Raw genomic sequence first — 14,718 nt, forward strand, 5'->3', positions numbered from 1 at the left:
ACAGAAGCCAGAGAAGCCTAGAAGCCTCACGCTTCCTCATTTATCCTTTAATGGAAAAAATTGACATTAGCTGAAAAAGTATTGATTTTCTGTGCTGCAATCTCTGGGAGCCTAAAGAATTGAAAATCATTTTTGCAGCATACTGAGATTGTTTAAAAAGAAAAACTTGAGAGAGGTCTGCTTGAATTACTTTCTGGATCTCACAATACATTTATTTCTGTTCAGACTTGTCCTTCTAAATGAGAAACTCACATTTGGAAGTTGTACCATTACGATTAAATCTGCTTCAGCATCATTGAAATGCATAACCCACCTTGACAGAATTACCAACACAAAGTGCAAAAATATTTCACTTGCTGCTATTAAGAAATGGCACCTTACACTGCTATTAGGCATAAGGCCCGTTAGGAAAATAACTGATTTTCCTTGGTATGCTTAACACTGTGAATTTCCAGGCATTTTGTTCTCCAAGGTTTTTTTCCTTTCATACTCCCGAGCCCCTGACAGCCACCACTGAGGATCTCCTGAGATGGCAAAAGACCGTCAGGAGAAGGACGGACGACTGCATCAGCCAGGATGCACGAGGGGCAGCTGGAGGGGAGAGGCATGGAGCACCAGCAGCCTGGACAAGGGGACATGCCTGTGTCCCCAGAGGGGATCGGTGAGCCTGGGCACAGGACTGAAATTCAGAGAGGGGTGTATTAACAGGTAGGGAGTGACCTGCGGAGGAGAGGCAGAATGATAAAGAGGGCAAGAGCTGAAAAAGCACATCTCAGTGCTGGAAACCCAGAGAAGTAACGAACACACTCCTAGGGCACTTGTCTTTAAAAAAATTACTTTCAAAATTAGTTTGCACTCATTACATTTCTTTATAAGAAACTAAATTTCATCTATAAAAAGATTTATCTAATGTTTGTGTTTTTTTCAGTGTTATATCACACAGCTATGACACATTATTCACGGCAAACTACCCAAGAACCAACAAAAGAAAGCAGAACTACCCGTTCCTCAAGATATCTGCGGCCTAAAGAGCAGTTTGTTTCCATTAGCTTTCAATGTGGGATTGTTGCCAGAGATGTTAAAGTATGAAATGAATAAAGCTGCCGTGCCCTCCACAAGCATGTTCTGCATTTCTCAGCACTGAGCACAGTGTCGCAACCAGACGAAGCAGGAGAACAGAAGAAAGAAAAAAGATAGCGAGCTTACCATTGAATTCATGCAGTGGCATCAGAAATAAAACTTTTGTTATGAGATACTGCCCCTTTACTAGCGAGCACTATTAGCCTAATTTACATTAATCCCAGCTTAAATAGTTCTGGTTTACTGTACTTAAAAACCCCTTCAACTGATGTAAGTTAGCATACTTCTGTTGCCCTCAAGGGAACATCCCCATGTTTATCAAGTCCTTATGGTTGGTCTCTACCCATTTTTTACATAGCGTTATTCCTTTCTGCATCCTTGAAATTATTTTTACTGACTTTCTACAAATAACACAAGTGAAAAAGAATGAAGAAAACGTAGAAAATGCTGAAGTCAACATATGTAAACTTTATAAAACAATGTTGTGTAACTTAAAAATAATTCAAATAGTAATTAGTATATAGAATAGTAAAGAGATACAGCACAGGTTTATGACTGACATTATTTGATAGCTTTATGCAAAATGATTGAGTTAATGTGCTCACAAAGCTAAGACTAAAGCATAAAAATTTGCAAATACTGAATAAATCTCTTAAAATTCTAAAGAACATTGAGGGGGAATTCTAATAACGAATATATCAGAAACTAATTATACCAGAAATAGCATAAGGTGGCAGGAGCTAATAATACCACAGTGTATTTGCACCACGAGCTGGCAGCCAAAGGCCAGTACAGCTCTGGACTGGACAGTCAACAGGTATCAGAGCTGAAGGCAATGATCCTTCCGTCCCACCCCGTGCACAGCCCTGGTACAATGCATTAACAGTTTGAATAACATTTCCACTATTAGAAAGTGTGTGCATCATACAGGATAAGTATATATTTCGATCTATAAAGGTGGTACAGTTAGGAGAAAAATGAGGCAATCAAAAAGGCGCGGAATGTCAAAACTATGAACAGCGATCTGTCACACAGCTTCTGGGGAACTGGTCTAGGCATTTCAAGTGGGAAACCTAAAACGTAAGGGTATTAAGAAAAATATTACAGCTTTAGGAAAGGCCAAGTGATTACAACATGGCTGTTTTACTACCTCCTCTACCTGCACTTACTGTTCATAGGTTCATGTTACATTGATTTGGGCAAAATACTATGAAAAACAAAAGAAAATTATGAATTGGAATTTGTAAATTTTAAAGGTAAAGAATCTGCCAGTCTCTCTCCTCTTCCTATGTAGCTCACAAAATTTTACTTAAATTTGTAGCAGATTTTCTCTTCTTCAGGCAGATGGACACACAGCAGCTGTTAAGGAAAGGGTAAGAGCTATGAACTCAAGCTGCCACGTTCATTGTTACATTTAAGAGCAACCAACTACTTTGCAGATACAACAACCACCTTTGCATCGCCATAAATGGTAATTAAAAAGTATATCATAGATTACTTTTGAAACTGCTTCTGTTCCTTAAACTCACAGATACTGCATAACCATGTGGAGCTATTGAAGCGTCCTGTAAGGGTCTGACGGTTGCTCAGTTTGGCTAAATCTAATCCTCATACTCTGATCTGGTTTGAGGCCTACCCCATTAATCCTCAACTCACATTTCACAAGAAAACACAACCATTATTGTATTAATTAGAGACAGAAACCACTCTAATTATTAATTGTACGCTCTGTCACGCAACGGTATTTATGGTGACTGGGCAGGGGATAGAATGTGCAGCTACTAAAGAAAATACCTACTATTTTTTTTAAAGATTATTTTGCATTGCACGTCACACTGAATCATATACTGAAAACTGACCATGGGTTTTACATGTAAGCTACACTACCAGTCACAGGAGGGACTGAGAGAAGCCTGCTCAGTGGACCACCATATATTTTTCATTTAGCTTCCCATAGCATATTTGCACACCCACACAAATACAGGTCACAGTTAAGGACGTAGAATTTTTTTTTTTTTCTTCAGTCAGAAAATGGGTTATTTTTGCCCATGATTATGTCACCCAAGAACATTAAACCAGGTAGCAACTATGACCTGACCATAGTTACCAGAAGTAATATGCACAAAAAAGCGCAGTTGTCAAATGCAAGTGAACTTGGAAAGACAACCAGCATTTAGCTGACGGGAACAGGGGAAAAAGAAGATGGATTTTATGCATCAACACCCATTACAATGAAAGACACAGAATTTGTATGGCTACAGAGCTAACCTTCCAGTACCAGGAGCATGCCAATACTTTACATCCAGACTCATTCTCTGAGTACCCTATAGCTCCATTTCATATCATTCCTATCCTTCTCTTTTCCTGCAGAAATCATCTGAAGAAAGCTTGTTTTCCAGAAACAGATTAAAACCAAGAAACACAGACTTTAAACTCGAAAGAGACATAATTACTTCCCCAGAGGGATGCATGTGTCATGCTCACATTGGGGTCAGAGGGACCCCAAGATGACTCAACACCAACTGCCACTTTCAGATCTCAACAAGCTGTTTTATTTTGAAGCTTTTTCCTTTTAACCAAGTATTTCCACCGACAGCCACCACCTTCTCACCCAGCTGACCCGCACCACTCTGAAAGAAAAATTTGTCACTAAACTAACCATTCCAGCTTCCCATTTACATGGTGAAAGTCCCCTTATCTGGCACATTTGTTGCCATTTCTGTAGTTCTCCAGCAGTGATTTTGCCTTTTCAGTTTCCTCAGATCAATCCTTACCAGGTGGCAACATGGCTAACCGGCACCCTAAATAGAAGGGTATAAAAGAAGGGTATAAAAAAGGGTATATAAGTTGCCCCTCACGACTTTCCTAAAAGTTTTCCTACTCTAGAAAATAAATTAATTGAAGAAACTTTTATCTTGAGGCCAAAATCTCAAAAACCATAATCTGAGAAGATGAGCCACAATCTATCTATCTGAATTTGGTTCTCTCCCACTTCTAAAATCACAGTGCCATTACTTTCCAAACAAGATTGAATTTTATTTTTGAAGTCAGGATGGGAAGAAACAGTTAAAAGTTGTTTTCCTGAACAAGATCACAAGGGTGTCAGGCAACCCTGAGCAGGTCAGGCATAAAAAGGCTCATACAGTAGAAGTGGGGACAAGAGCCCATCTGCGGTCCCACTGCAGAAGCAGGTTGACCACACATGGGAGAGAGACTGTGAAGGCAGAGGTGAAACGGGAAGAGGAATCACCAGCTCAGAACCGTTCCTGTAAGATGTTCACAGAAACTCCTCTTGATCCAAATCCTGTTTAACATCACCTTATCCACATTGGGTGTGTCACAGGGGAACAGGGTGGGGTGGTAGCAAGGACAGAAAGACACCACTCTGTGTCACATAATCTAGCCGTGTTTTCTTAAGCAGGATGGGTGGGGTATTTCTGTTCCAGCTTGTCTATTCTATGACACACACCAATCATGGTCCAGGTGGCACCAGAGACCCTGGGGAACAGAACACTCACCCCAACTGCTCAGTGTGTCCAAGTCCTGGCTGGTGGCCTGGACCTCACACCAGGCTGTTCCCCTCCAGCTCAGCCTTCCAAGTGTCAGAGGTATGTGCAAGTCCTATGTCACGCTCCCTCATCTCCCGCACCTGGGGCCACTGCTTTAATTATTTATTGCTTTCTCATTTAAACTGTCAGCATGAGCCGTCAAAGGTCTCACCAATTCCACAGTCCATATCTAAGGTCAATTAGCAGTCGCCATCAAGGTTTCTGCAACTTTTTGTTCTCCCACCCCAAATGTGTTACAGGAAGCGTGAAGTTAGCAACAGTTACAGGACAAAGTTCTCCGATTGTTTTTTCATTTTCCAGGATTACTCAGGTCAGCTAGAGCTGGGCAGATGTAGCCAAGGTCTCCTCTGTCTGGGCAGGCAGCCCTCAACCCATGGCACAGGTTTCATACAGCCTTTTCTTTGGGCAACCTGAGCTTATTCCGTTTCTCAACAGAAAACTTTTCAGTTCATCATCTGAAAAAGGATATCACAGTCCAAGATAAGGTATCTTGAAACTGATCTATAGATCGTTCTTACACAAATGTTACTTACTTGGGTTTAGTTGTTTTCATAACAAAACAATCCCAGATATATGCCTTACTGTACTGATGTAAAGGATCTAACACATTATCTTAATACCTTTGAATCCTTCACAAACATAATTAACTTAATTGGAAACAATATATGCTATAGAAAAGCTTTGTACTAACAGAACAGCATTTGCATTAGGGGGTGGGACTACATTCAATACCATATACAGATAAATTAATCCAGCCTTTTAAGTAAAGAATCCATAAGTTCCTTAGCATCTCTGCTTGGACTACAAATGTGCAAATCAATAGGGACTAAGCATAGCTTTTGTGATTTTCACCATTTTCATGTGAACTGAAAAGTACAGGGGTTTATATAGTTTATAGGCTACAAGCATTTCCATCTCTCAATTTCCACTGTAAAAGAGGGAAAATAAAACTCTTATTTTATCAGAGTTTTGAATGCAAGCAGTCAGATCACACTGTGAGAGATCATAACCAAGACTGGACTTCCTATCTGCTAAATTCTGGGTAGATTCAACTTATCCACCTGATTCTCAGCATCCCGAAATGAGGAGGAAAAGATCCATTAGAGTGGAGGCAGGGCTTAAGTTCCACAAATGTGAAATATTTGATTGAGGAACATAGAACCTTTAAGAGATGCCCAGGGACCGCACTCTGCTAGAAATACAGATACCATTCCCCAGCAAGAAGACAGCAAGAAAACCAAGCCTCCCAGAAGGGAAATTATTTTTTGGTAGAAAACTTAATCTTTGAATCTAATGCAACATGACACCTGCTACTTGAATGTCTTGCAACTCTATATTAAGCTCACAACCAACTAGAGATTTTTCTTTACATCTCAAGTTAATGTATCCATTATTTCCTTTAAGAGAAGTGCTCTCAACTAGTATAAAACATATTCACCTGTAAGGAACTAAAAAAAAAAAACTAATAAGGAAATTATTTAACTTAGTTTCAAAATGCAGCTGTTCTCTCTGCTACAGTGAGGCATTTCTAAGGATCATTATAAAGCTCTCCTAATCTTTAGGACATTACAACGGCCATACCTTCCAGACCCATCCTCTTACTCTTTTTTAACCTCCAACTTCCTCCTCCTCCAAAGCTTCTCTTTTTAAAGTTATAGGTAACAAGTAATGATGAGACACAATCTTCTTTGGTTTCCAAGTTGGTGATGGAGGGACTCACATTGAAACCATTTAAACACCCAATCTGCAGCTTTCTCAGAAAGACAACGTTGGAAATTCAGCAGCTGCCTCCCTGCTGCTACCACCCATAACTGTATATAGCCCTCAGCACATACTGACACATTTTATATGGAGCCAGCTCCTAAACTAGCTGGAAATTCTGTAGGATTAACACACATGCTCCAGAAAAAAATAATTCAGAGCTTCTAAGCACCATTTATTTTTCATTGTAAGTAGAAAATAGTAGTGTCTGGGTTTTGCCTTTAATGCCAAACCAGTTAGAATTATAGAATAATTTAGGTTGGAAGGAACCTCTGGATGTCACTTGGTCCAACCCCTCTTAAAAAAAGAAAAACACACACACAAAAAAAACACTTCAACACCGTTTTCTCCTCTTTCCTCCCTTAATATCTTAACGAGTCTATTCAGCCCAGAAGTTTCCCTAAAAGGCATGAGTTTGACTGTCTATACATGATAACTCCCCTGGTCTTCTCCTATCTCCCACGTTTCATGTTTAGCTGTCCTCCCTTTGACTGGCTTAGCAGCTGTCAGCACCAAAAGGTGCTTCCGTCGCTTTTCAGCTCTTCTGAAAGGAGTAACCCCAAAAGAGGGATATGCTAGAAACACCACTCACCGGGATGTATGCAGTGGTGGCAGCATTTAAAGGAAACTTTTAACTGCCCGCATGTCTGCATTTTGACTCACAGGAAATAGCTGAAAGGTGCAGGCTTGTATTTACAGCTCAGAAAAAACAGGTATGGAGATAGTAAAATTAATTACAAACATACATAAATAGCACCATTCGTAGCATGAACACTACTATAATTTCATAGTCCTTAATATTTCATAATATTACAACCAAATTCAGTTCACAATACCTGGCACCTCATAACGCAGCTTCCTCCCCATTGGACTTCTGACAGCTGGAGAGTTTCCCTGTCTGTCACCAAAGCCATGTTTTGAATCTGCCAAAAATCCAACATGCCTCACATGGCCTGAGCAGGTTTACTTTCATTTGTATATAGTACCTGTTGCTGCTTCCTTCAACATCTAGAACCTTGATATTGAAAAGTCAAACAAAAAAAAAAAAAAAAGTAAGCATTTACTTTAGTATTCCACTGGGAAGGATTTTTTTTAATCTCATTAAACTGAGCTTAAGAAAAAAATGCAAGCCTGAAGGAAATTCTTTTTAGAAGTACAATTGCCCAGAGTAACATTTCCCATGAAAATTATCTACAGAAACTGCTGCCTTTTCCCATGCCAGCATAGTCAAAAGCTTCAAAACCAACAAGCATTTAGTTACCAGGAGAAAAACCTGAACAATAAAGCTTTCCAGTTTTTAACCATCAAGTATACCAGAAATCTCTGGGAACTGTTTGAATTGTTCAGTGTTTTAAAAAAATATTAGAAAAGATAGAGGTAATGGACAATTATTTTCTACCCTATATATGAGGCATAAGGGTTAATTAAACCATTAGGACAGGCTCACTGTATACATACACACACATTAAAAATACAGACACACACCCCCCTCATCAGCAGTGAAGCACTGGCAGTTCCCTTCCTGTCTCCCACTGCAACACCAATATCAGTGACAGCAGGTTCTCCAGAGTGGCACAGAAGGGCTGACCTGGAGGACTCATGTTCCTTAAGAATTATAACTCTCCTGAGACAAAGCCACATGGTACTAGAAGCATAAGTTTTCAGGAAGCTAAAAAAGTATATGCAAAAAAAAAAAATCCCCCGAGAAAACCTATGCTGCTATCTCATGTATTTGGCAAAACAAGAGGAAAAACATTCATTTCTGTCACACTGAGAAATCCAGTGGTAGACCGTACCTCAGAAGAAATGTGAAGCACCACGGGGTAGACACATGTACATATCCCACGCACAGACACACGCCGAAGGACTGAAGGAAAATGAATCAGTACTATGAACACCCTCTGCCTTCATCTCCAGCGTGGATTGAAGGAAGAAGTGCCAAAGGAGGGCAGCCCCCAGCTCCAGCAGCACTTGCAATAGAGCAAGAGGTGGGGGATGCCGCTGCTGAGGAAGTCACGAGGCTTTATCTTTCCATAGCCATGGTGGCTTTGCAGAAAGTCTGAATGGCTGCTCAGTTAACATCTGTGAGCAAAGTTATGTTTTTGATGGTTGTATAAAAAACACATCCAAACATAAATATAGAGTAGAGCCCTTCAACAGCAGCACTTGAAAAAAATCCCACTTGTTCCTACAAGTAGATGAACCAATGTTTTGTTATTCCTGGGTGGAACTGAAGCAAAATAAAGATTAGAAAAGCAGCAACAGAAACTTGGAGCATCACAGAGATTTATGAATAAGCTGCCAGGAGAGCTAAGAACAGAAAAGGGCCAGCAATACGTAAGTGCTAACAATACCCCTAAGGATCGGCTCACAAGCACTATGGAGGATCCAGGAGCTTAATAGCAATCTGATAGGAAGTGGAAGAAGGGACCCTGAGGAACCACAGTACACCAAAAGGTACCTCTTCCAGCCGCCTGAGGAACTACAGCACACCAAAAGGTACCTCTTCTAGCCACCTGAGGAACCACAGCACACCAAAAGGTACCTCTTCCAGCCACTGAGGAACCACAGCACACCAAAAGGTACCTCTTCCAGCCCTCAGTAGCAAGGGAAAACGTTTAGAAGGTCTTCAGTCACAAACCCTGCAATATTTTTTTTTTCCAGATATACATCCTACCATTTACTTGTACAGAAAAAGTAGTTTAAAGATAAACCTCTTTAGGGTATTTTAAATGATAAATGTTGCACATCTCTGTTAATTTATCTAAAATGGAGAGAAAGGAGAAAGTAGTCATCCTCTTGTGTAGTTTTTAAACAGAATTAGAAGAAAACTCTATTTATTATATATACATAAAAATAAACATTTTATTAAACATATAAGATGATGTGATTCATACCAACCACATCTGCTTAACCTTTACAGGTCAAGGTTACGTCATTTATACCAAGATTAAAAATGTCTAACTATAGTATCAGCAGCTATATGGACAGAGGATGGTTATTAGAAAAGAACTATTATAAACCAAACACAATTACATTATACAGAAACCATTAGATATTTGATGAGATTTTAATCTTTGAGCTGGTATCATTCTGCAAGTTAATCATCTGGAGAACAGAAAATCTGTTAGGAATGCAATTAAATGTACTAGTTCCATTAAAATTGAGCTGATATAGTTAATTGTAGTCCTAAAATAGCTATTTCCTCACACCTTCACGAAGCAGGTTTTTTTTCATCTACTGAGTAAGAGTCTATTTAAGGAACACTTTTCACTTAAACTCTCTCATCAGATTTGTGAATACTTTTGTTCTGTTACGTTACCCCATACAAGTTGCACTGCAGTTTGCTGTTCGACCTTGGATTCCTAATTCACGCGGAGAAGTACAGCAAGGTCTTTTGTTTCAGTTACTATTAGTCCATAGTATCTGCATTGCTGAAGCTTTTGGGAAGAATATCAACAATGTAGCCTTACAGCACACTAAAGCAATTATAAAATAAAATGAAATGACGGGCCAATGGCAAAACCCACGTCAGATGGTCATTTTCAGCATCAGCACTTCTGGGAAGCTGATAATTTCCAAACAACTGTTTTAATGAACCCATACATATTCAAAGTACTTGCAAGGGTTTTGCAGCATTGCTAGCAAATTGAGAATACAGGCCATTCCTGCCTTTTTTGGAGAGAGACAGCGAATGAAAACAAAAAGGTATCCTAAGAGCGCATCATCAACTCAGGACCCTCTGATCTGCAGTTCATCCTCACAGACCAGGCAGTTTATCGGGGCATTTTGAATTGCTCTGCATGGGAGCGGGGGCAAAGATGCGACTTCGGGGAGCGGCGGTCGCGCCGCCGGCTGGGGCCGACACCGGCGCACCGCGCCGCGCGGATGCCGTTACGTAACCCCGGCCCCCCCGGTCCGGATGCTCCGGATTCGCCCCGGGGCCGCCCGCAGCAGCCGCCGCCGGCGCAGGCCACGGCCCCCGCACCGGGCCCGCCGCCACCGCGCCCCGGCCCGCTCCCGCCTCCCACGGCGGCACCGCCGCGCCCCGCCACCCACCCCGGCTCCCGGCCGCGCCGCGCAGCCCCCCGCGGGGCCCGGCTCCGCCGCGCGGCGCGACCCGACCCGCTGCTCCCCAGCACGGCCTGGGCCGCCGCTCCGGCTCCGGCTCCGGCTCCGCGCCCGGGCCGCCGGCCCCCGCGCCCCGCCCGTGCGCGCCCCCCGCGCCGCCGCCCAGCGCCCACCTCCTCGCCGGCATCCGCGGCGCATCCCCGCTGCGGCCCGGGCGGCTGCGCCCCGCCGCTCCCCGCGCCCGCCCGCCGCAGCTCCCCGCCCGGCTGACGGAGGCAGGGAGGGAGGGAGGGAGAGGGCGGGCAGCCGCGCCGCCGCCGCCGCAGCCCCGCCGCGCCGCCCCCCGTCCCCGCCCGCCGGCCAAGGTGCCCTCCGCGCCGGCCGGCACCCACCTGCGGCGGGCGGCCGCTCCGGCGGGGCCGCCCCGCGCCTGCCCCCGCCGCGCCGGCGGCAGCGGGCCGGGCCCGGTGAGAGGGGCCGCGGGGCCGGGCCGGGCCGGGATGAGCGGAGCGGAGCGGAGGGGGCAGGCGGCGCCGGGATGCTCCTGCCGAGCGCGGCTGCGGGCCTCTGCGCGCAGCGGCGGGGCGGCGCCGGGGCAGGGCACGGCACGGCACGGCACGGCACGGCACGGCGCCTCGCCCGCAGCTGCCGCAGCCGGCCCCGGTGCGCGAAGCAAAGCCCGGAGTCAGGTTGATGCCGGCGTGTCGGAGAAACGGGGCAGCGGCGGGGACCGAGTAACGGGCTTCGGTCATGAGATCGGGCCTAAAATTGAACTGGAAAGCACGTGGGCAGCCACGGGGTGTGCGGGAGCAGGAGGGACCCCCGCGCCGCGGGTGGGAGGGTGATGTCGGACAAAGGGATGCCGCCGAGAGACCCGGGCGCAAGTAGGGAGCAGGGCTGCCGGCGGCCGCCTAAGGGCCCTGCCCCACACCGGCCTGGGGACACAAGCGCGGTACCCAGCATCGCACTGTCCCCCGCCCCGCAGCTTTCCTTGCGTCAGCTGATTTGGTCTTTGTCATCTGATAATGGGAGGTTGGTGAAAAAAACACATTACATACTCTTCAAAACTGCCAGAGAAATTATTCCCTTAGTTTAATCTATATTAGCTTTCTTTTTTCTTTTCTTTTTCTGTAGATCTTCCATCACAGCTTTCATGACACCCTTGGTGGCTTAGACACACCTTTGGAAATGGGAGGCTGGACTGTCCTGTGTAGCAAAGCTACTGAGTGGTACAGGTCACCCTGCTGTGGAGGAGACAGGTTGCAGACTCACCTGGCTGGCTGATGCCTCGCCTCTGGCACCCTGGTCCTTCTGCTAGAGCCTGGCCGCTCCCTGTCCCCAGGGCTGGCGCACTCTCCTCTCCTCTGGGGATGGCTCTGGGGCCTCTCTTAGCAAACTGGACTCCTCCTGGCTGTCCTATTTAAATCCTCCAGCTTAGCCCTGCTGTCTGGTTCATGGTAACAAGATGGGAAATATATTTTGTCGACCATGAGAATCAATTGAAATCCCTGGAGAACTAGATGCCACTGCCAGCAAATTTCAATAAGAGAAGAGGGAAAAATGGCAGATTCCTTGGAAAAAGTAGAGATTTACAGGATTCTAGAAATCTAATTATTGAGCCTACACCATTCATTAAGCAAAGACAAACAGGCTGTGTGGTGCTCATTCGTGTTTTCCCCATTTCTCACACTGGTAGTTCCAGATTTGGCAGCATCATTGTGCAGCAAAGGATCATTTTGGGGACCCTGGCATACAAAAAGCCATGGCTGTTTTCCTATCGAAGCAGAAACCTCCAGAGAAGGTTCCCTTGACAGAGTATTTTTGGTGTAACTTCTAGGATAAGATTCTCAGAAAAAAATGCTTCTTCTCTCAGCTGAACTCGCAAGTGTCATTCTGAATGTGGTTGAATAAAGTTAGGGAATTCATTAAGTAACACAATTTTTTATTCTCTGTGTTCAGTTTCCAAGAGTTGAAGCAGGAAAAAACATTAAGTGGGGTTTTGGGAGGTGTCAAAATAAGTTTTCCTATAAAATCCATAGAAAGATTAAGTAACAAGCCACATAGGTTATGGAAAGTTTAATAATATCAAGAATGTAGTCACTTATTTTTCTCCTAAAAGAAAGAAGTAACAGAACAAGGAGATAAAGGACACAACTCTTAATCGTGTCTTAAGGATACTATTCAACAACACTGTTATTGATTTCTGTCAAGAGGCCACCCAACACCTGCGACCTGAAAAAGCAAACCATGGATAGGAAGAAATTACAGAAAACTGCGTTGTTCATTAGCTGGCTTGTTTCTGAACAACTTATTCTTTAGTATTCTCTAATGATCTCGATACCAAATTCTTAAGTGGCTATTCTACAGAGATTTTTTTTTTTACTAATTTGCCTGTACTTAAACCAAAGAGAAAGCAACATGTAGGAAAGACAGTTTAAATATTTTATTTAAACAATACAATTATGTTACATGGTGGATGACAAAATGCTAGTAAAGTATATGCACACAGACACCCTCCTCGTCTTCTACAGGCTTATCTACATAAAGCTTTAGTCCTGAAATAAGCCACCATTTGGATGGATTCCTATGGACATTTCTTGGATAACTGTAGAAGTTTATAACCGTATCTCTTCAGAAACACTGGTCAAAAAATGTTGATATAAGCTGAGCCTACGTAGTCTTATATAAACTTTTTGAAAATCAGTGCGGTTATTACCCAATGACATGAGAATTTTTTTCACTGATTTTTTACTCATAATTTACACCACCAGGAGCAAAGGTTTGAACATCTTGATGAAAAGTTGAGGTAAGAACGCAAACACAGGCCAGGAGCTATATTGTATTTTGTCCATCCAAGAACTTGACCCGTTCTTCTTAAGTTTAGTCTCATTAATAATTGGGAGGCATGTTCTCCAAAAGAAAGCTGTAAAACATAGTTCAATTCTCCATGTGAAGATAAAACCTCCACAGGTTAAACCATAGGATTCTTTCCACAATTCTTGGCAAGACACACATGCCTTTAAAATGTCCCATTCTTTAATTCAGGCAGCAGGGAAGTTTACTAAATATAATATGAAATGTTTGCTTACCATCCACACACTGAGGATAAGCAGATCCATGGGCACTAAAAATATTTACTTACAGAAGCTTAAGAAAATATTTTTATTTTCTCCCATTGTAGCAATATTGTTGTTTCTTTGCTGTCATTTATTGTTAGGGTTTGTGTGTGTTTGGCAAAACAGTACCCTTAGGCAAGGCATAGGTAGCAGACACATGTTTTTATTAAAGATTTTTGCAAATTACACCTTGTCTTTTTTGCAAATTAATTCGAATTATGCAAAACTGTGAGAGTACAGCGGTAGTAACCAGTGAACTGGAAATGCTTTGAAGAACAAGCATGAAGTAGAGCACCAAAGAGCATTAAAGAGTTTGATAATAAAACAAATTAGGCAGAGGGAGAATTCGAGGAGGCAGTGGGAGGCTCATAGCAGGCACGTGCTGTAAAGGCAGCAAAAGGCAAGCGCCAGCAAGGTGGAAACTGGATGTATCCTAGAGTACAGGAGTGCCAGAAGGCTGAAGAGCCGTCTCCAAGAATCAGAAAGCACTGCTGCCATCAGGACTGACATCAGGTAACTCCCTTCTGAGCAGGAAACCAGATCAACATCCCCTTTCTTTCACAGATACTGACCACACAACACAACGTTATTTACTTTCTTCTTTGAGTCCTCCTTAGGGCTGAATTACTTAGACTACTTCTGTCCAAGCACTGTTACACCTAAGCAGCCTAAAATTACTTGTTACTTCACAGTTCTGTGATGATGCAAAATTACTCATGGATGCAAAACGAAAACTGACTCTGAGCAGCTCTAGAAGGATCTGACAGGAGCGAGTGACAGGGCAGCCAGACAGCGGCTGAAAGTCTCTGTCAATAACTGCAAACTAATGTAAACAGTAATGAAAATAACCCTCACTAATGATAATAACCCTCACTAAACATACATAATAATGGGCTCTAAATTAGCCTTTATCATTTGGAGTCATTGTGAGTAGTTTTCTGCAAACATTAGCTTGCTACTCAGCAGTAGTCCAAAAGGCAAACAATGTTAGAAATTACTCCAAAAGCAGACGAGAACAAAGGAGGAGTGCTCATTATATCCCTATGTAAACCTCTTGTGCGCTCGAGTGCTGTGTACCTTTCCAGTTCCTTTATATGAAAGCCTGGAACTAGAAAATACAT

The sequence above is a fragment of the Platalea leucorodia genome (genome assembly GCF_965183815.1).
Source record: "Platalea leucorodia genome assembly, chromosome: 5".
NCBI classification, from domain to species: domain Eukaryota; kingdom Metazoa; phylum Chordata; class Aves; order Pelecaniformes; family Threskiornithidae; genus Platalea; species Platalea leucorodia.